At 56.8% G+C, this 20,323-nt stretch overlaps 1 long non-coding RNA gene across 1 annotated transcript in view; it reads right to left on the bottom strand.

Annotated features, from left to right (window-relative positions):
- Positions 1-11,006: 11,006 nt before the first annotated feature.
- LOC149123183 (uncharacterized) overlaps positions 11,007-20,323 on the bottom strand; it is a 43,272-nt gene continuing 33,955 nt past the window's right edge. Inside the window, exons 2-3 of the long non-coding RNA XR_016217620.1 lie at positions 12,053-12,246; positions 11,007-11,919 (exon numbers count right to left, since the gene is read on the bottom strand). This is a non-coding gene — a long non-coding RNA (uncharacterized LOC149123183). The remainder of the gene's footprint in view (positions 11,920-12,052; positions 12,247-20,323) is intronic.

Below are 20,323 nucleotides of genomic sequence, written 5' to 3'. Positions count from 1 at the left end.
GTTTTGGGCTGTGGAACTGAAACCTTAGACAGCAAATCCAAAGATAAGCAGGGCGACTTCTGTCCATCTGATTCTTGCATTCTCCTCTCTCTTCCTCTCCTCCCTCTGCCCCAGGCCTCTCTTCCCTCCTCCCCTCTACATCTGTCTCCTGTCTGTCTCTCCAGCTCGAACTCTGGGGCTGTCCCTTTCTTGGTCTCCTCGCTCTCATCTCATACTCTCTGGAGGGAGCGGTGGGATGGGATCGAGCCAAGCCCCAAGGGGGAGGTCAGGGCACCCCACAGGGCCCCATACAGACTGCCCTTAACCTGTCACTCCTGCCTCCAGCCAGGACAACAGCAGAGCGATGATAGTCACTGCAGAGGGGACATCTCAGCTGGGACCGACAGGGAAAAGCAGAAGGCGCAGGCAGAGGGAGGCAGGGCTGCTCCCGGGTGCCAAGGAGAACTGGCGTGGCCTCTGGGCACCAGCCCTGCCCTGCAGCTCTTTTGACCTCCGGGTAAGGAAACTGGAGGAAGGAGCTGGACAGCAGCCGCGCCACGTTCAAGCTCCCTCGCCTGCAAACCGGAGGGTGGGACCTCAGTGAGGCAAGCGCAAAGTTGCAAACTCAGCAGTCCTGGGACCAGGTGTGCCCCCTCCCTTTGGCTTAAAACTATGAATCAGCATTTTAGGATTGGCGAATTTCACCTCTAAAAGAAAAACTCCTGAAGACCCGATGACACCAAGCTGCAGCCGTGCCGCTGAGCCCCCGGCAGGGGATGGCGTGTTCCCTCGCCTGCTGGACCCTCCTCCAAGAACCCAGATGTCCCCTGGCAGGCACCTGCCTGGCCTCTGTACGCCCACAGTGGTGTGGCCTCTGGCAGAACCCAGGGATCCTCAGAGTGGGAAATAGAAGCCCACATCCAGCACCAACTTACCCTAGGAACCTGGGCAGACACGCCTGCTTTATGGACCTCAGCTTTCCCATCTGCAAAATGGGCAACTGGATGAGTCTGGCACTGTGACTTACCTTTGAGAGCATCTGAGACAGGACCTGTGCGCAGGTGTCCTGGGATTTCACAGCCTCACACATCCCTCCTCCCAGGGGCTGCAGATCCCAGGCTGAGAACCCCTGCTGGGCTCCAAGCTTCTTCTCCACCACGGCCTCAGCCTACTGAGTCTGGGTTCAGCTGGGCCGGCCGATTGACTGCCTGGAGCGCCCCTTCTCTGGGCGAGCCCTGGATTATCCTGTCCCAGCAGCCGTCCCCACCCACTGCCGCCTGTGTTTGCAGGAGGGGCCTGGGCTGACATCGTATTAGCATAGCGCGCTCCAGGAGCTGCAGGTCCACCCGAGGCTTCCGAGTGAAGTGTGCCCAGGAGGCTCCTATACTTCTGACATAAAGAGGCAGCCTGAGCTGAGTATGGGCCACTTTGCACCCCACAGACGGCTGGGAAATATCAATTACAGCTGGATAAAGACGTCTGCTGGGGTGGGGGGAGGGTGGCAGACACACCTCCTTTCTGCTTGGCAGGTGTTTTCAGAACCGGCTGAGGATGCCTTTGACAACCTGAACGGGCGACTCTGTGAACAGACCCAGGGAGCGTGCGCAGGGTCGGGGCTGGGCTGGGGAGCGGGGCGCGGGCGCGCACGACTGGAAGGAGCCACTCGTCCCTCCTGCAGGCCTGCCTGGTAGCATGCAGGTGCAATCTGGGAGCCACAGAAATCCCCTGTGTCACTCAGGGGGACTGTGCTCCCTTCCCAGGACCTTGGTGGTGTCACATGGCCCAGGGCCCCCCAACAGCTACGGGATATAATGGGTTAGGGTCCCCTAGTTCATTGTCAAGAGCATAGGCATTGAGAGACCCTGGGGTTCAAGTCCTGCAGAGGCCGACCTAGCTGAGCCATGGGGAGTCTGGGCTGCGTAGACGAACATGGCTGCTCCTGAGCGAGCCCATCTGGACACGGGAGGACAGGCCAGGGCCCATGTTCCTGCTCTTTATGTTCCGAGAAGCGAAGGGGCCGGGCTGCTCAGAGCCACCGTAGGGCAAAGCCACAATAGACTTGAGGACCCAGGGCAAGGCCCTGATGCACTTGGCTGCCGCTTCCTAAACCATAGTGACAGTGAAGTGCCTGAGCCCCAGGAGATCGCATACCCCATAGTGGCAGGCGGGGAGAGGGCTTGGGCAGCAAAGGCATTTCCTGAGGATTCCCACCCCCCAACCTCCGGCTCCCTGGGCGACTTATCCCGAAACCTGCCAGGCGACCAGCCCACCAGTGAGCGTTGCTCAAGCTCCCCCAGGCATCACTGTGCAAGCCACTCCCGACCCCTGACAGGCTGTGTTTATGCACAAACACCTCAGAGACCCCAAAAGCCCAGAGGAAACCCCATCCTCGGGTTGCAGAGGCAGCCGGCCGCCTGGGTGTGGTTCTGGCTCTGCCCCGTGGATGTCTCGGTGCCAAGGTTAAAGCTGTATGCTGGGACAATGCCTGACCCCGCCAAGGCGGGATCACAGTTGTGGCCTGAGCCAGGGTGGGCCTGTGCAAGATGGGCTGCCTCCCTGAGTCCTGGGTCCCGGGTCGAGAGGTATGGACCTTGCTGCCCGCCTGGGACAGACCTGTGTGAGGCCAGGGCCCAGGGATGGAGGAGCCCAGTGCTATCCTCTCCTGCCCCTGCCTCTGTCCCTGGTGCTGTCCACTGCTTCTCAGGCCTCTGCTACTGTGGTGGCTCAGGCTTTGGTGATGGGCAAAGTGGCCCAGGCAAAGCCAGTGTGAGTGTGTGTGCCCAGGGACGCATGTGTGCAGACAAGTGCATAGTGTGTGTGTGGGTGTCCATGCACGCGAGCTGTACAGCAGAAGTCTCGAACCTGCCTGATTCTGTGATAAGACGAAGAGAGGGGTAACCCTGCCCCTTGCAGCGCCGGCATCCCATATGGGAGTGCTGATTCAAGTCCTTCCTGCTCTGCTTCCCACCCAGCTCCTGGCTAAGGCACCTGGGAAAGTAGCGGAAGACGGCCCACCTGTCTGCCACCCATGCCGGAGACCAGGAAGGAATTCCAGGCTCCTGGCTTTGTCCTGGCCCAGAGCTGGCTGTTGTGGCCATCTGGGGTGTGAATGAGCCAATAGAAAATGTTCTCTTTCTCTCTGTTTCTCCCACTCTCTCTGTGGCTCTGCTTTGCAAATAAATAGATAGATAAATAAAAACAAATAGGTATTTAAGAAAAAATGCGGAGCCCAGAACCACACCTGTGCTACCGCGTGAGCCCTAACACAAGGACGGGAAAACACGAGGCTGAAGAGGCTGGGGTGTCCCTGAGGAAGGAAAAGGGGCAGCAGGTGCATTGTCACACACCCCGCCCCCGGCTTGCTGGGCCTGCACACCTGAACGAACGGGGACCTCTTCTGCTGGGAGCAGGTGACATTTGTAGGGGCTTGCGCGAGTGCGTACAAGATCAAACAGGGCACGTGGGATCACTTGTACTGGTGGCTTCGAACAGCTGGCATTTTCATCTGGTACAAAAATAAACCTTCCCTGGTGTCTTTGGGCCTCACCACTCCCGAAAAGATCATCGCCGTGATCAGTGTCTGCGCCTCCTCTCAGAGCCTCCGGGCGCATAAAGAAGCCGAAGGCCACGCGACCCTTTCCCTTACCTTGACCGGAAGGTGGCAGACTGCCCTGGACGTGGCAGAATTTTCCTCTCCGTGCCGCGGTGTCCCGGGGCTCTCGGGGGCACAGGGAACTCTCATTCTCCAGCACAGTGATGTGGAATTGCCTTAACTCACCTCCCTGGGGACTCGTTTGGGTTGTTTCCAACCTTTCGCTTTCACAAACGCCGCTGCGGCAAATAGCCTGGTTTTGCCTGGTGTGCGAGTTGGGGGTCGCAGCGTGAGTGTATCTGCTGGAAAAATTCCCAGAGGGAGGCTGGCTGGGCCGGAGCGCAAATAAATGCGTCCGTGACTTCGCGTTTCTCGTGCCACATCTCCTGCTGTGGGACAGGCGCCACTGTCCACCCATCATCTGTGGCTTGTAAGACCTAAACTAGGGTGGCTCGGCGCTGTGGCACAGCAGGTGAAGCTGCCGCCTGGGATGCCAGCATCCCGTAGGGGCACCAATTCGAGTCCCAGCTGCTCCAATTCTGATCCAACTCTCTGCTATGGCCTGGGAAAGCAGTAGAAGATGGCCCAGGTCCTTGGGCCCCTGCATCCATGTGGGGGAGCTGGATGAAGCTCCTGGTTCCTGGCTTTGGCTCTGGCCCAGTCCTGGCTGCACTGGGGAGTGAACCATCAGATGGAAGATTCTGACTCCCTCTCTTTAACTCTACTTTCAAATAAATACATAAATAAGGCCGGTGCTGTGGTTCACTTGGCTAATCCTCCGCCTGCAGCACCAGCACCCCGGGTTCTAGTCCTGGTTGGGGTGCTGGATTCTGTCCCGGTTGCTCCTCTTCCAGTCCAGCTCTCTGCTGAGGCCCAGGAAGGCAGTGGAGGATGGCCCAGTGCTTGGGCCCTGCACCCGCATGGGAGACCAGGAGAAGCACCTGGCTCCTGGCTTCAGATCAGCGCAGCACGCTGGCCGTAGCGGCCATTTGGGGGGTGAACCAATGGAAGGAAGACCTTTCTCTCTCTCTCTCTCTCTCTCTCTCTCTCTCTCTGTATAACTCTACCTGTCAAATAAGTAAAAAGTAAATAAATAAATACATACATACATAAATAAAAGATCTGATCAAGAGAGGGGTTACCAACTGCTAAGGCCTGGACGTAACACGTGTTGCTTTTGGAAATCAGGTCTCCCTTGTGGATCCAGAGAAGATTCCTGTGTGTAGCAGGCTGGCTCTCTGGTCCTGACCCCAGCCCAGGACCCCTGCCAGCCCAGCACATCTGTGCAGGGATCCACGCAGCTGCCCACGCTCTGTGTGTGGCAGCTCTGTTCACCCAAGTCTCTTCTCCAATCAGCACCACCACACATACAAGGGACTTCAAAATGTTCATGAAAAAAGCAACTGAAAGATAAGTGGGGGTTGACGTCTGGCCTAGTGGCTAAGACGCCAGTTAGGATGCCCATGACCTGGGTTTGGCCCCCAGCTCTGGCTCCTGACCCCAGCTTCCTGCTAATGCAGACCCTGGGAGGCAGCAGTGATGGCACACGTGGCCGGGTTCCTGCTACCCTGTGGGAGGCCTGGACTGAGTTCCTGGCTCCTGGATTTGACACCTGTCCTGCCCAGGGCCTGGTCGTGGTGGGCATTTGGAGAGTGAACGCAAATTTCTCTCTGTCTGTTTGCCTCTCAAATACACAAATAAATAGGGACAGGAAGAGAGAATATTGCTTTAGTTTTATAAAGACAAGGGTTTTTTGTTTGTTTGTTTGTTTGTTTGTTTGTTTGTTTTTTGTGGAAAAAAAATTGAAGTCAGTGCCTTTGAGGGATCTCCAAGAAGTTCATGTGGCTAGAAACCAGGCATGGATTTCAAAATCAGTCTGCACCAAAAGGAACTGGTCTTCTACTTCCAGTGTCCACAACCTTCTTGAAATCGCCTCAAATGGGTGAAGGCTTGGGAAACACTTCTGATAAATGGGAGTGCTTGTTTGCAAAGACGGTTTAACCCAGAGAATTGTGTGTGCATGTACATGCATGTGTGTGTGCGTGTGTGTACTGTGTGTGTGCAAGGCTTCCTATGACTCCCTCAACCGTGGGAAAAGTGTAAAACCCACCTATGTGTGGGCTCGGCCTGCCCTTGTGAATGGGCGCCTCTGTGGAGCTGGGGCTCCCTTCAGGCCCCAAAGCCCTCTCCCAGCGCCCAGCAAAAAAGCCGTCGGCTTTCCTAGAAGTTTCCAGGAGCCAGCCTCGGGCTGCCCTGCGAGGGCAAGGGTCAGGCCTGGAGGCAGACGGGCCGGTGCCCCCCAGCCAGGCCGCTGGCGAGTCTGGCGCCACCATGGAGCAGGGGCCCTGCGCGCTCCTAGGCGTCTGGACTGGCGAGTGACAGCTGGGAAGGTTTAATTACTCCTCCCCGTGGCTTGGGAGCACCTCCCTCCCTCGCCAGCGATCTGCATTTCAATGTGTGGAGAGTAGAAAGCGGGATTCCGCTCAAAGGGGTTACAATGATTAATCATTTAAAAAGCAAGATCTTAATTACAGGCCGCAATTTTTTGCTATTGAAGGAGTCCATTAGTTGCCAGAAAGAAGAAATGATCACAGGTTATTCTCTGAAAATCGAGTGGGGAGGGGGCACCACTGCTGCTTCAGACCCCGTGGGGGGCAGGGGTCCCACCCCTGGAAGTGGAAAAGCTTCGCAGAGGCCTGGGCGTGACATGGGGAGGGGGAGCCCCACCCCCAGACCTGCCCGCCCCTCTCCGCCCCCCTGCCAGGCCTGGCTGGAATTCCACCTGTGGGTGCCCCTGGGGGCCTCCTCCCGGGCTGGCAGCTGCCTCCCCACCCCTCTGACCCCGGCTCCACCCTGCAGGGGACTCGGGGTTAATTGCCAGGCCCTCCCTCTGACCCCTGTGTGGGTTTAGTCTGCTCTGGTCTCTCAGCGCCAAGGGTACACAAAGCAGGATGGGCCGTGCCACAGTGTTGGGAGGCAGATAAAAACAACCCAGCTTCTTTAGTGGATTAATTTACTGATCCTCAGGGGGCGAGAAGGTCAGGCGATGGAGGCTGCCTGTGGCTTCAGCGGCTCCCGGGGCCCGGCATCTGGCCTTTGCCCACCCCGGCCACACTTGGCCTCGGAGGACCGCAGGGCTACCCAGCTCGGAAGTGGCAGCTGTGGCACCGCTGGGCCCCAGGAGAGGGCCCTGGCAGCACAGCGGGGTCCTCACTGGTGTGAGAGGAGCCCCACAAGTCCCCCCCCCCCAGTCCAGACTGTGGTGGGCCTGGTGCCACCAGCGCCATCCACATGAGTGACCCAGATGTGTCTGAACAGAAGAAATGGGGGTTGCAATGAGCTTCAGAGTAGCCCAGTGCCTGAGGCCCAGCTTGCCAGGAGGTTCCCGGTCTCTCCCGCCCAGCCTCGGCCGGGCGGACCATCAGGGAATCCCGGCTAGCACAGCTCCTCCTGCCAGACTGACACACCCCTGCGTGCACCGGTCCCAGCCTCCTCTGCTCCAGCTCCTGCCCTGAGGGCACGCTGCTGCTACACTGGATTGAATGCTAATCCTTGGGACCTGGGGGCTGGGGCCCAGGAGACCCTGGCCACAGACCCGCAATGTGGACTTGGATTCAAAATTGCCACGCTGACTTCTCGTGGCTCCTCCCTGCCCCCTGCCTCCTCCACTTGAAATGCCGGTTCCCATCTCCCCCCACTTTCCTCTCGCCGCCTCCAGCACTGACTGATTGCATTTTAGGCACCCAGAACAGGTCGGGTCTGCGTGTGACGTCCCCACCCTGGAACCACACTAAGCAGCAGTTTTTAGCCTGCGGCTCTCTGACACTCTGCTTGGCCCAGGAAATGGCAAACGTGATGGAGATCACATTATTACTGGGGCCGGTGCTGTGGCGCAGTAGGTTGGGCCTCCACCTGCATTCCATGTGGGCGCCAGTTGGAGACCTAGCTGTTCCACTTCCGATCCAGCTCTCTGCTATGGCCTGGGAAAGCAGTAGAAGATGGCCCAAGTGTTTGAGACCCTGAACCTGCATGGGAGATCTGGAAGAAGCTCCTGACTCCTGGCTTCGGATCGGCACAGCTCCAGCCATTACAGCCATTTGGGGAGGGAACCAGTCTCTCCCTCTCTGGCTATAATCCAGCCTCTCAAATAAGTAAGTAAATCCTTTTTTTAAAGCACATTATTATCTGAGTCCTCCTTTCCAAGAGCAGAGCTGGTGGACAGGAGGGGAGTCCCGCACACGGGAGCTGGGATTGGAGGATGGAGAGGAGGGCTGCCAGGTGCCACCTCGCCAAGTGACCCTCAGATCACGGGGCAGGTGGCAGAGCACAACCCAGGGCTCTGCCTGCTTCAGACACCTGCTCTGCACCCTGTCCTGGGAAAGTGCTTTAGCATCAGGGAGTCCAGGGTAGGTTGAAGGGGATGCAGGGCCACCCTGTCTTCTGACAGAGTCCCGGTCCCCTCAGCGCTGGGCTGCCCAGCAAGTCCTTTGTGAAAATGAGGAAAGGGCGCCCCCTTGGGGCAGGCATGGTCCTTGCAAGGCTCGCAGATTAGGCACAGGCTGGATTTTAAACCACCTGCCCCTGCCGCTGCCCTTTACAGAGGCTGTGGGAGGTGGGCCTTAGGCTCAGCAGTTAAGACAGCACTGGGGGGCTGGAGCTGTGGCGCAGTGAGCTAACCTGCTGCCTGCAACACTGGCGTCCCACAGGGGCGCTGGTTCAGTCCTGGCTGCTCCACGTCCGGTCTAGCTCCCTGCTAATGTGTCTGGGAAAGCAGTGGAAGATAGCTCAAGTGCTTGGCCCCTGCCACCCACATGGGAGACCTGGATGAAGCTCCTGGCTCCTGTTCCTGGTTTCAGCTTGGTCCAACCCTGGATGTTGCAGTCATTTGGGGGTGAACCAGCAGATGGAAGATCTCTATCTCTCTGTCTCTCCTTCTCTCTTCCAAAAAATAAATAAATCTTTTAAAAAAAATGACACTTGGATGCCCACCTCCCATATCAGAGTACCTGTGTTCGAGCCTCAACTTTGCTTCCAATTCTGCTAAAAATAAAAGTATCTCTGGACAACCAGATATATTTTTCAATTACAGTCTCCATGCACCTGTGAGAAAGAGATGTTGCCATTCATTTGTCAAAACCATGAGGTGAGCCTTTGATCTAATTTTTTTTTTTTTTTTTTTTTTTGGACAGGCAGAGTGGACAGTGAGAGAGAGAGACAGAGAGAAAGGTCTTCCTTTGCTGTTGGTTCACCCTCCAACGGCCACTGCGGCCGGCGCATCACGCTGATCCGAAGCCAGGAGCCAGGTGCTTCTCCTGGTCTCCCATGCGGGTGCAGGGCCCAAGGACTTGGGCCATCCTCCACTGCACTCCCGGGCCACAGCAGAGAGCTGGCCTGGAAGAGGGGCAACCGGGACAGAATCCAGCACCCCGACCGGGACTAGAACCCGGTGTGCCAGCGCCGCAGGCAGAGGTTTAGCCTATTGAGCCGAGGCATTGACCCCTTTGATCTAATTGTTAAAGCCACCACTTGGAACACCCACGTGCCACATTAGAGTGTGCCTGGGTTTGTATCCCGACGCTGCTTCCAATTCCAGCTTCCCGCTAATGCGCACCCTGGAGACAGCAGGTGATGGCTCAAGTACTTAGGTCCCTGCCACCCACATGGGAGACCCAGATTGCATTTCTGCCTCCTGGGTTTCGCCTGGCCCAGCCCTTCTGTTACAGGCATTTGGAGAGTGACCGAGCAGATGAAGATCTCTCTCTCTCTCTCTATCTCAATCTCAATCTCTTTCTCCCTTCTCTCTGTCTCTATGCCTTTCAAATAAACATAAAGTAAATAAATTCTAAAAATAGAAGAATAAAGATGCCGCCAGGTCTTTCCTCTGTGTTCATGACAACCCACAGACTGGCCCATGGCTGCCAGGAGCCTCCAAAGGGCCCACAACCCGTGCACTGCCTCTCCCAGGGAGACAGCCCGGCAACTGCAGGGCACTCCCACAAACCCCACCACCACCTCCAGGCAGCCCAGCTGCCAGGTGCTGCCTGGGGACTGCGGGAGGCAGTCGGGACCTGGAGCCCCCTGGCTGCCCGGACTACGTCCAGAAGCACCTCTGTGGGTCACAGGCACCAACCCCATCTGTTTTCCCTGTCCCCATGGCCCCACTGAACCACACCCCCGAGACTCCGGCTTCCCCTGCAGGAGGCCTGGCTGCTGGGTGGAGGCTGGGATCCCCGCCTCACCTGGTGGGAGTCATGCATTCGTATCTTCCTTCAGTCATTCCAGGTGCTTAGGACACACCAGGGAATAAAACCAACATCCCCGTCCTCCTGGAACTGATCTCCAACTCCATCAAAAGTGATGGATGGTAGTGGTGGGCGTGGTGGCACAGTGAGCCAAGCCACTGCTTGGGATGCCTGACCCCCTACCAGAGTGCCTGGGTCTGTGGACTCCCTGAATGACACACTCAGCTTCTGCACCTGCTCACTCCCTCCTTCCCAGTCCTTTCCAAGCCCTGACCACCGATGACCCCACCCCTCGCTGTGTTAGCTCCACCCCCTGGCTCCACCTACCTGTGCCCAGGTAGAAGGAAGGTAGATCAGCCTCCGGGAAAGGACTAGAATCTGGGAGCCCGAGACCTCTCCCCAGGCCTCTGACTGCTGTCTTGCTCCTCTGGCCAGCTGCACCTGTACCAGCCATCTCCACGGTCCCAGCAGTGCCCTCCCTCTTCCCCTGCCCCCTCCTCCCTGGCACAGCATGTGGACAGAGCCTGGGCAGCCGCAGCCGCAGCCGCCTTGGCTCAGGTGGGCAGCTTCCTAGCTCCTGGTCACCCCCACCACGATGGCATTGCCCTCTGAGCCCACCAGCTCTAGCCACCAGCCTGGCCAGCACCTGGAGCCACTCAGGGGCCCTCTGGACAATGGACAAGGGAGTGTGTTTTTATTGGTATGAAAGAGTGCTTTCTGTCCATGTGAAACTCTGTCTTTTCAAAGCACATTCACACCTGGACGTGTCTGAGCCGTCGGAGCAGCCAGCCCAGGAGCCAGACTAGAGGCTCACACACCTCTCCTGCTGGGATCAGGGACCTGGTGCCGCCCTCCTGCGAGAGAAGCTTCCCGGTGGTCCCTGCCCGCCCCCCCCTCCCCCCGCAGACCCCGGCAGCTCATTCCACTCACTTTTGCCCAGGGGCAGTGCAGGCCACCGAGACTCAGCCCCACGCCTGGCAGGGAGGTGCCGCACTTCTCTGGGACGCTTTCTTCACCCGTGGAAAGCTTAGGAGCCCATTTCTTCTTCATCCCTCACAGTCAGTAATTGTTAGTAACAGCGTACAAGGGGTCATGCGCAGAGTCACTGTAGTATTGCGTGGACGGCATTTTTGCACTGTGTCTGGCACGAAAGACGAACTCATTACACTGATTAAATGACAGCAGTTCTTTTTTTAAAAACAATTTATTTATTTATTTAAAAGGCACGGGGGCGAAGGTGGGATAAGAGAGATATCTTTCATTTTCTGGTCTACTCCCCAAATGCCTGCAACAGCCAGGGCTGGGATAGGCCAAAGCCAGGAACCAGGAACTCCATCAGGGTCTCCCACATGGATAGCAAGGACCCAGGCACTTGGGCCATCTGCTGCTGCCTTCCTAATGCACATTCACAGAGAAATGGATTGGAATTAGAGGAGCCAGGACTCGAACTGACCATCCAAATCCAAAATGGGATGTGGGCGTCCCCAGCAGTAGTTTTTAATCCAAGATTTCTGGGAGACAGGCAGATCGACTCCCCCCCTCCAGGAGCCTCGTGTCCCCTGGGGACCTGACCATCAGCACCTGTCAGAGGAGACGTCCAGCCAACAGGGCCACCAAGGCCACCTAGGAGACGTGGCTTCCAAGACCAGGTGCTTACATGGCAGCAGTTCAGGCACAGAAGCAGAGGCGAGGGGAATGAGGGGGAACTCCATTCCTAAAGAGGGGCTGCGGGCAAGCTGAGCTCAGAGTACGGGAAGGCGGGAGGAGCAGGAGGGGGCGCTGTGGGGGAGATGATCAGAGGGAGGAGGGGGTGGAGTGGGGCCAGGTTACTGGGGTGCAGAAGTCTGGGCACGGCTACCACCCAGCAAAACGGACAAGGGCTTCGGGGAAGGGTCCTGTCTTCCAACTCAGTGGCCGTGCTGTAGCCCAGCTCGGCTGCCCACCAGCGCCCCCTCAGGACCTGAGGGCTCAGCAGATGGCATCAGACAGGGGCTGACCCGGGATGGAGGTGCCCCAGCTTCCAGACAGCACCCCCGCCACCAGGCTCTGAGCCCTCTTCAGCTGCTGGGCCAGCTGAAGTCACATGACATCTCAGAGGGCGGACTCCTGCGGGGGCAGACAGATGAGAGGGTGGGTGCTCCAGGTCCCCCACCCGCCATTCCCCCGCGGCTCTCTCTTGCCCTTATTTGTAGAGGCTGAGCAAGCAGAACAGGGTCCCGGGTTGAACTGGTGACATCACCTCCGGCAGCAGCGAGGTCTGGGCTGGCAGAGGGACAATGTGACATTGCCCAGAGCAGCCTCGGTGAGTTCTCAGCTGGAGCAAGCGAGCAGGGGTCGGGGCTGCGCAGGTCTGGCTGGCTGGACCCCGTGTTCTTCCACCTTCTCCATGTTTCAATCCCCCGATGCAACACAAAAGGAACAGCACTGCCAATTCTAGAGGTAGAAAGTGCGAAGCTCAGGACCCAGTCCAGGAGGTGCTCAGTGAGTGACAGCCGGGGTGACGCACATTCCCAGGATTCCCAGGGACGAGTGGCTGTCCAGCGCTTCCGTGCCTTGGGAGATGGGACCTGGAGCCAGCTTCACACCCTCCCTGGGCCCATCTATAAAACAACGGGCTCGGAGTAGAGGGAGCCCAGGGCCTTCCTTGTGGGGTGAGCGTGGTGATTTGTGAGCCCTCTGGGTGGATGACGGGGAGGCTGTGCGCCCTGTGCGAGCCTGAGCAGGTGGAAACAGCTGGAGGTGGAGGAGGAGGAGGAGAGGAGGAAGTGAAAGAGGGAGAGGAGGAAGGAAAGAAAGGGAGGAGGAAAGAGGAGGAGAGGAGGAGGAAAGAGGAGGACGTGGAGAGGGGAGGTGGGGCCGAGAAGAAGGAAGCTTTAGTTGGACTGACAGTTGCCGGCGAGGGAAGTCAGTTTGTTCCTGGGATACCTCAAGGACTCCTGACTTGTTGGAGGTGGCGCAGGGTTGGCCTGGGGACATGGGTCTGGATTCCAGGAAAAGACCCTTAGAGCTCAGGGCCCCGCCTCCCCACCCCAGAGGAACACAGGCCAGGTGAGAGCCGCCAGGCTGGCCATAGGGAGCCATTGTTGGTGCTCCCAGGGCGTGAGGAGGAGCCCAGGAGGGGCCCCTTCCACTGCTCATAGCGGGTGCAGGCAGGTGGGAGGCAAGAGACACATCCGGGGCAGAGGGCTTCGGGGGCTCGTTCCTGAGCCCTTGCCACAGAGCACAGGTGGCGGCTCGCAGGGGGCCAGCCGAGGCGGGGGGCCTGGAGATGCCTGGTGTCTGGGAAGTCTGAGCAGACAGGGGGCAGCCTGCAGGAGCGCGGGCCCTGGACCAGGGCTGAAAGGCACAAGGAGGAAGCAGGGAGGAAGGAAGGATCCGTCCCTCGCCTGGCGTTGGGCTGCGACGGGAACCCTGCAGACCCACCCTCTGGGAGGGTGGGTGAGCTGAGCCTGACCCCTCACCCCGCTCTCCAGCTGCCTCTCGGAGCAGCCCCGTGCAGCCCCCGGCCCTGTGCAAGTGCACTGAGCAGGTGGGGATGACACACTTGGCAGCGTCCTGGAGTCCCCTACTGCCCGTGGCATTGAGCCTGGGAACTACTTGCCGCATGCCACGGAAGAGCAGCGAGCCCCCGCCTGTGTCAATGGCTGGGCCCCGGCGGGGGGTGGGGGTGGCGGGGAGCTTGTGCGGGCCGATGAATAGATCTTGGGCCCAGAAGCAGAGGCTCTGGGTCCCCAGCTGCCTAGGTGGGGGCAGGAGGCTGCCATCCGGGGGGCCTGGGAAACCCTCTCGCAGCCAGGCCACAGGCAGGGGTGGGAAGTCAGATCCTGCAGGGGCTTTGTGCGGGCACAATTGCAGCCGCGCTTCTGGATAAAGGGACGAACAAAGGGGCCTTCGGAAGTTGCCACGCTGCTCAGCACCCCGGGAGGCCCCGGGAAGCCAGCGCTCCCGCTCACGGGCCGCCCACCCAGGCGTCCTCCCCGGGGTGGGGGTGGGAGCGGTGGCCAGCTGGGCCCCCATCCACCATCCCACCTCCCCACCCCCAGCCTGAGCCGCTGTGCTGTGAGATCTGGCCAGGGGGCTCAGAGAGGCTCAGAGGAGCCCAGCCAGGGGCGGCATTGGAGGGAGAGGGCGATTGTGGCTAAAATACTTCTTTCTTCCCCTGCAGGACCGCAGCCACAGGAGCTGGGGGCTGAGGGAGCCGCCGCTGGTTTCCAGACAAGGGGTGCAGCCTGAGGCTTAGAAACAGCTCCCTCTGGGGGGCCGGTGCCGTGGCTCACTTGGTTAATCCTCCACCTGCTGCGCCGGCATCCCATATGGGCGCCGGGTTCTAGTCCCGGCTGCTCCTCTTCCAGGCCAGCTCTCTGCTGTGGCCCGGGAGTGCAGTGGAGGATGGTCCAAGTGCTTGGGCCCTGCACCTGCATGGGAGACCAGGAGAAGCACCTGGCTCCTGGCTTCGGATCGGCACAGCGCTGGCTGTAGCGGCCATTTGGGGAGTGAACCAACAGAAGGAAGACTTTTCTCTCTGTTTCTATCTCTCACTGTCTATAACCCTACCTGTCAAATAGATAAAAAAGAAAGAAAAGAAACAGCTCCCTCTGGCTGTCCCGTTTCCTTACCTGCTGGCTGTGCGAGGGGAGGGCTGGCTGCCCAGCGGAGCCTGCCTCGGCAGCTCTGGCTACAGGACCCCAGCGAGCCCCTGCTGGACATTTCGAGGTGGTGGGGACCAAGGCCCTGACCTGAATGATGCGCTCTCTAACTGGCGATTATGTTCCACAGGCCCCGTGCAGGGAACCATCACTAATTCTACATTTGTTGTGCCCCAAAGTGGTCTCAGGCTACTTCAAAAAGTGTGGAGGGAAAATGGAGTGAAAAGATTCATATATTTTCCTGAAAAAAAAAAAAAGTGTTGAAATTCATGCTTTTCCATGAATTTTTTGTAGGCCCCTTGAAATGCATGGATTTCAAAGTTTTTTTGTACCAAAATAACTTACCTTTTAATTCTGTATTCCTCAAACTTTTTAAAATTATTTTTTAAAGATTTATTTATTTGAGAGGCTAAGTCACAGAAGCTCCTGGCTCCTGGCTTCACATTGGCCCAGCTCCAGATGCTGCGGCCATTAGGGAAGTGAACCAGCGGATGGAAGACCTCTCTCTCTCTGCCTCTGCCCCTCTGTAACTCTGCCTTTCAAATAGATAAAGAGGAAGAAAGGAAGGAAGGAAGGAAGGAAGGAAGGGAGGAAGGAAGGAAGGGAGGAAGGAAGGAAGGGAGGAGGAAGGGAGGAGGGAGGGAGGAAGGAGGGAGGGAGGGAGGAGGGAGGGAGGGAGGGAGGAGGGAAGGAAGGGAGGAGGGAGGGAGGGAGGGAGGAGGGACGGAGGGAAGAAGGCAGGAGGGAGGGAGGAGGGAGGGAGAGAGGAGGGAGGGAGGAAGGGAGGAGGGACGGAGGGAAGAAGGCAGGAGGGAGGGAGGAAGGGAGGAGGGAGGGAGGGAGGGAGGAGGGACGGAGGGAAGAAGGCAGGAGGGAGGGAGGAGGGAGGGAGAGAGGAGGGAGGGAGGAAGGGAGGAGGGACGGAGGGAAGAAGGCAGGAGGGAGGGAGGGAGGGAGGGAGGAAGGGAGGAGGGATGGAGGGAGGAAGGGAGGAGGGATGGAGGGAGGAAGGGAGGAGGGAGGAGGAGAGGAGGGACGGAGGGAGGAGGGAAGGAAGGGAGGAGGGAGGGAGGAGGTTAGGGAGGGAGGGAGGGAGGAGGGGAGGGAGGGAGGGAGGGAGGGGTGCATCAGATGCCAAGACTGCACATGGGCAGATCTACAGAGACTCAGAGACACCACAAGCAAGCACACGGCAGGTGATAGCTGCTGGACCCTTACGGGCACCGCGATGGGAGACTGACACATGTCATCTCATTTGATCCTCCCACACCACACTGGAGACAGACACAAAAATATACTCCACAGTGCATAGACAGAGAGACACGTGTACTGGAAACCCAAAGACACAATACCTCACAAAGACTCAGACAAAATAAAAAAGGGACAAACAAGCCGGCGCCGTGGCTCAATAGGCTAATCCTCCACCTTGCGGCGCCGGCACACCGGGTTCTAGTCCCGGTTGGGGCGCCGGATTCTGTCCCGGTTGCCCCTCTTCCAGGCCAGCTCTCTGCTATGGCCAGGGAGTGCAGTGGAGGATGGCCCAGGTGCTTGGGCCCTGCACCCCATGGGAGACCAGGAAAAGCACCTGGCTCCTGGCTCCTGCCAGGATCAGCGCGGTGCGCCGGCTGCAGCGGCGGCCATTGGAGGGTGAACCAGCGGCAAAAAGGAAGACCTTTCTCTCTCTGTCTCTCTCTCTCACTGTCCACTCTGCCTGTCAAAAAAAAAAAAAAAAAAAAAAAAAGGGACAAACAAACCATGGGCCCGAGGAGAAGCATACCAGGTATCCCCGGGGCTGGAGGGTCATGCAGATCCAGCCCCGGGGAGGGGGCAGACCGATGCATCAGCTGTCCAGTAGTCAAAACAATCAGCCATGGTAAAACCCATCTCCAACCCTCTTATCACCAGGCAATGCAATTCTTTAACCCTGTCGGTAAAAAGACACCCCTCCCCCTCTGCAAATGATGTTAATTCTAACCTGCTGATTCTTTTTAAAAAAGATTTATTTTTTATTTATTTATTTGAAAGGCAGAACACCAGAGAGAGAGACAAAGAGAGAGGTCTTCCATCTTTGGATTCCTTTCCAAATGGCCACAACAGCCAGGGCTGGGCCAGGTCAAAGCCAGGAGCTTGTAACTCCAGCCAGGTCTCCCACAAGGTGGCAGGGATGCATGTACTTGGGCCATCATCAGTTGCCTTGCTGGGCACATTAGCAGGAACCTGGATCAGAGGCAGAGCAGCCAGGACCCAAACCATTGCTCTGATATGGAAGGCTGACATTGCAAGCGCTTAGCCAGCTGCACAACAGTGCTGGCCCTCTGTTGATTTATTTTTATTGTGAATGTATGTATTTAAAAAAAACATAAGATTTATCATATTGATCATTCTCCCTTTTCATTGGTGCTATCTTAAACATTTTTAATTTTTTTTAAATTTATTTGACAGGTAGAGTTACAGACAGTGAGAGAGACAGAAAGGTCTTCCTTCCGTTGGTTCACTCCCCAAATGGCTGCCACAGCCAGCGCTGCGCTGATCCGAAGCCAGGAGCCAGGCACTTCCTCCTGGTCTCCCATGCGGGTGCAGGGCCCAAGCACTTGGGCCATCCTCTACTGCCCTCCTGGGCCACAGCAGAGAGCTGGACTGGAAGAGGAGCAGCTGGGACTAGAACCCGGCGCCCACATGGGATGCCGGCGCCGCAGGCGGAGGATTAGCCAAGTGAGCCACAGCGCTGGCCCCGCTGTCTTAAACATTATTAGTGTATAATTCAGTGACATTAAGGATGTTCATATTATTTTATGACCATAACTGCTATCTATTTTCCAGGTCTTTTTCATTATCCCTAACAGGAAGTCTGTATCTATAGAGCAATAAGTCGTATTCCCCAGCCCCTAGATCCAGGTAACCTGTGTTCTACTTAGTCTCTAGGAGTTTGTCTATTCTAGATTATATCACACTGGTGCATCATACTTTATCTTTCCTTTTGTGCCTGAATATGTTGACTTTTTAAAAATAAGGGGCTGGCGCTGCAATGTAGTGGATAAAGCTGCCGCCTGCAGTGCCAGCATCCCATATGGGCACCAGATGAAGTCTCAGCTGCTCCACTTCTGATCCAGTTCTCTGCTATGGCCTGGGAAAGCAATAGAAGATGGCCCAAGTCCTTGGGCCCCTGCATCTGCATGGGAGTCCCAGAAGAAGTTCCTGGCTCCTGGCTTCAGATTGGCTCAGCTCCAGCCATGAACCTGCAGACCTCTCTCTCTGTTTCTCTCTCTCTCTCCCTCTCTGCCTCTCTCTAACTCTGCCTTTCAAATACATAAATAAAATCTTTTAAAAATTAATATACAATAATACAATGTATATCAATAATACAATATACAATAATACAATATATAATATATTAAAATTAATATATAATTGCATTATGGTATAGCTGCCTATGACACCAGCATCCCATATTGTAGTACTGGTTCAAGTCCTGGCTGCTCTGCTTCTGATCCAGCTCCCTGCTGATGCGCCTAGGAAGGCGGAGGAGGATGGTCCAAGTGCTTGGACCCCTGCTACTCATGTGGGTGACCTGGATGGAATTCCTGACTCCTGGCCTCAGCCTGGCCCAGTCCCAACCATTGTGGCCATTTGGGGAGTGAATCTGTCTTCCCTCTTCTCTCTCTTTCTTTTTAAAATATTTGCTTATTTATTTGAAAGTCAGAGTTACACAAAGAGAGGAGAGGCAGAGAGAGAGAGAGAGAGGTGTTCCACCCACTGGTTCACTCCCCAAATGGCTGCAATAGCCAGAGCTAAGCCGATCCAAAGCCAGGAGCCAGGAGCTTCCTCCAGGTCTTCCCATGGAGGTGCAGGGAGGGGTCCAAGGACTTGGGCCATCTTCTACTGCTTTTCCAGGCCATTAGCAGAGAGCTGGATTGGAAGTGGAGCAGCTGGGACTTGAACCCCCGCCCATATGAGATGGCAGCACTGCAGGCAGTGGCTTTATCCACTACACCACAGCACCAGCCCTGTCCTCCTCTATCACTTCGCCTTTCAAATAAACAAAGTAAATCTTTAAAAATTAACATATAGAAATTAGCATTTTATGTATTTATTTAAAAAGGCAGAGAAAGAGTGCTCCCGTCCTCCGGTTCACTCACCAAATCCCCAGGACATCTGGGGCTGGGTCAGTCTGGAGCTGGGAACTCAATCCAGATCTCCTGAGTGGGCGGCAGGATCCGGGTTACTGAGTCATCGCCTAGAGTTTGCTTCCTAGGGTCTCCATCAGCTGGAAACTGGAGTCAGTTACCACACTAACTAGATGGCCACCCCTAATCTGCGGGTTTTCAATAATAAATGTGCAGGCTTCAAATATGGCAGTTAACTTCAAGTACTCCTAGCTCAGGGCTGGCATGGCTGGTAAAGCCAATGCCTGCTGAGCAAGCATCCCCATTGGGCACTGGTCCAAGTCCCGGTTGCTCCACTTCTCATCCAGCTCCCTGCTGTGGCCTGGGAAAGCAGTGGAAGATGGCTCAAGTGCTTGGGCCCCTGCACCCTCGTGAGAGACCTGAATGAAGTCCCTGGCTCCCTGCTTCCATCTAGCACAGCACTGGCCACTGAGGCCATTTGGGGATTGAACCAGGGGATGGAAGATTCTCTCTCTCTCTCTCTCTCTCTCTCTCTCTCTCTCTCTCTCTCTCCTCCTGCGCAGGAGAAAGAAAAGGATGCAGGAAGCCGGGAGGACCACTTCTGTCGCCCACCTCCCCCTCTCCCCAGGATGCCTTCCCTGCCGCACTCCCGAGGCCTACCACGAGGGGTCGCTGCGTCAAAGCGATCCCCGCCTCCAGCTCTTTGAAACCTACGCGGCTCCATTTGCCAAGCGCTCCCCGCTGGCGCCGCGCCTAGCCCCGCGGACCCCGGAGCCTTGAGGCTCAGGTGCACGCGGCCAGGGCACCCCGGGGTGCAGGGGGTGGCTCGGCAGGGGACGGGAGACCAGGGAGCCCCACAAGGGTCCTCACGGTCAGATGTGGTCCCAGAGAGGTGTTCAGGTCGCCATCATTGGTGATTTTAGAAGACCAGAGAGGAGAGTTCCTGACTCCTGGTTTCTGCCCTGGGCCAGCTCCTGTCATTACAGCCACTTGAGGAGTGAACCAATGGATGGAAGGTTCTCTCTCTCTCTCTCTCTCCGCCTTTCAAATAAAATAAAAAGTAAATGTTTTTTAAAATTGTAAAACCTGTATAAGAAAAACCAGACTAGAGTCACTGTAGCTGCATTGCTCTAGGAGAGTTGTAGAGAGTGAGAACTGGAACCCTGGGCTTGAGAAAGAGACAGGAGGGAGGCAGGTGCACTGGGACCTGGGTCTCCAGCAGGGCTGTCATGGGCTTTCCTGAAGCTACAAAAATATAAAGAGCATGAAGACCCAAGTTTGGCTGCCAGATTTTTTTTAGGTTTATTTATCTATTTGAAAGGCAGAGCTATAGAGAGGCAGAGGCAGAGAGAGGTCTTCCATCTGCTGGTTCATTCCACAAATGGTCGCAACAGCCAGAGTTGGGCCGATCCAAAGCCAGGAGGAGAAACTTCCTCTGAGTCTCCCATGCAGGTGCAGGGGCCAAGGACTTGAGCCATCCTATACTGCTTCCCCAGGCCATAGCAGAGAGCTGGATAGGAATTGGAGCAGCCGGCACTCAAACCAGCACCCATATGGGATGACGGCACTACAGGTAGCAGCTCTACCCACTACACCATAGCACCGGCCCCCAGAATTTTTTTTATTTGTTTGAAAGAGTTAGAGAGAGAGAGAGAGAGAGGTCTTCCATCTGTGGTTCACTCCACAAATGGCCACAATGGCTGGAGCTGGGCCAATCCGAAGCCACGAGCCAGGAGCTTC

Source organism: Oryctolagus cuniculus, chromosome 12 (genome assembly GCF_051225735.1).
Source record: "Oryctolagus cuniculus isolate XC-2025 breed Fujian yellow rabbit chromosome 12, ASM5122573v1, whole genome shotgun sequence".
NCBI lineage: Eukaryota > Metazoa > Chordata > Mammalia > Lagomorpha > Leporidae > Oryctolagus > Oryctolagus cuniculus.
The sequence above is the reverse complement of the archived record's forward strand: the minus strand, read 5'-3'. Positions and strand labels throughout refer to the sequence as shown.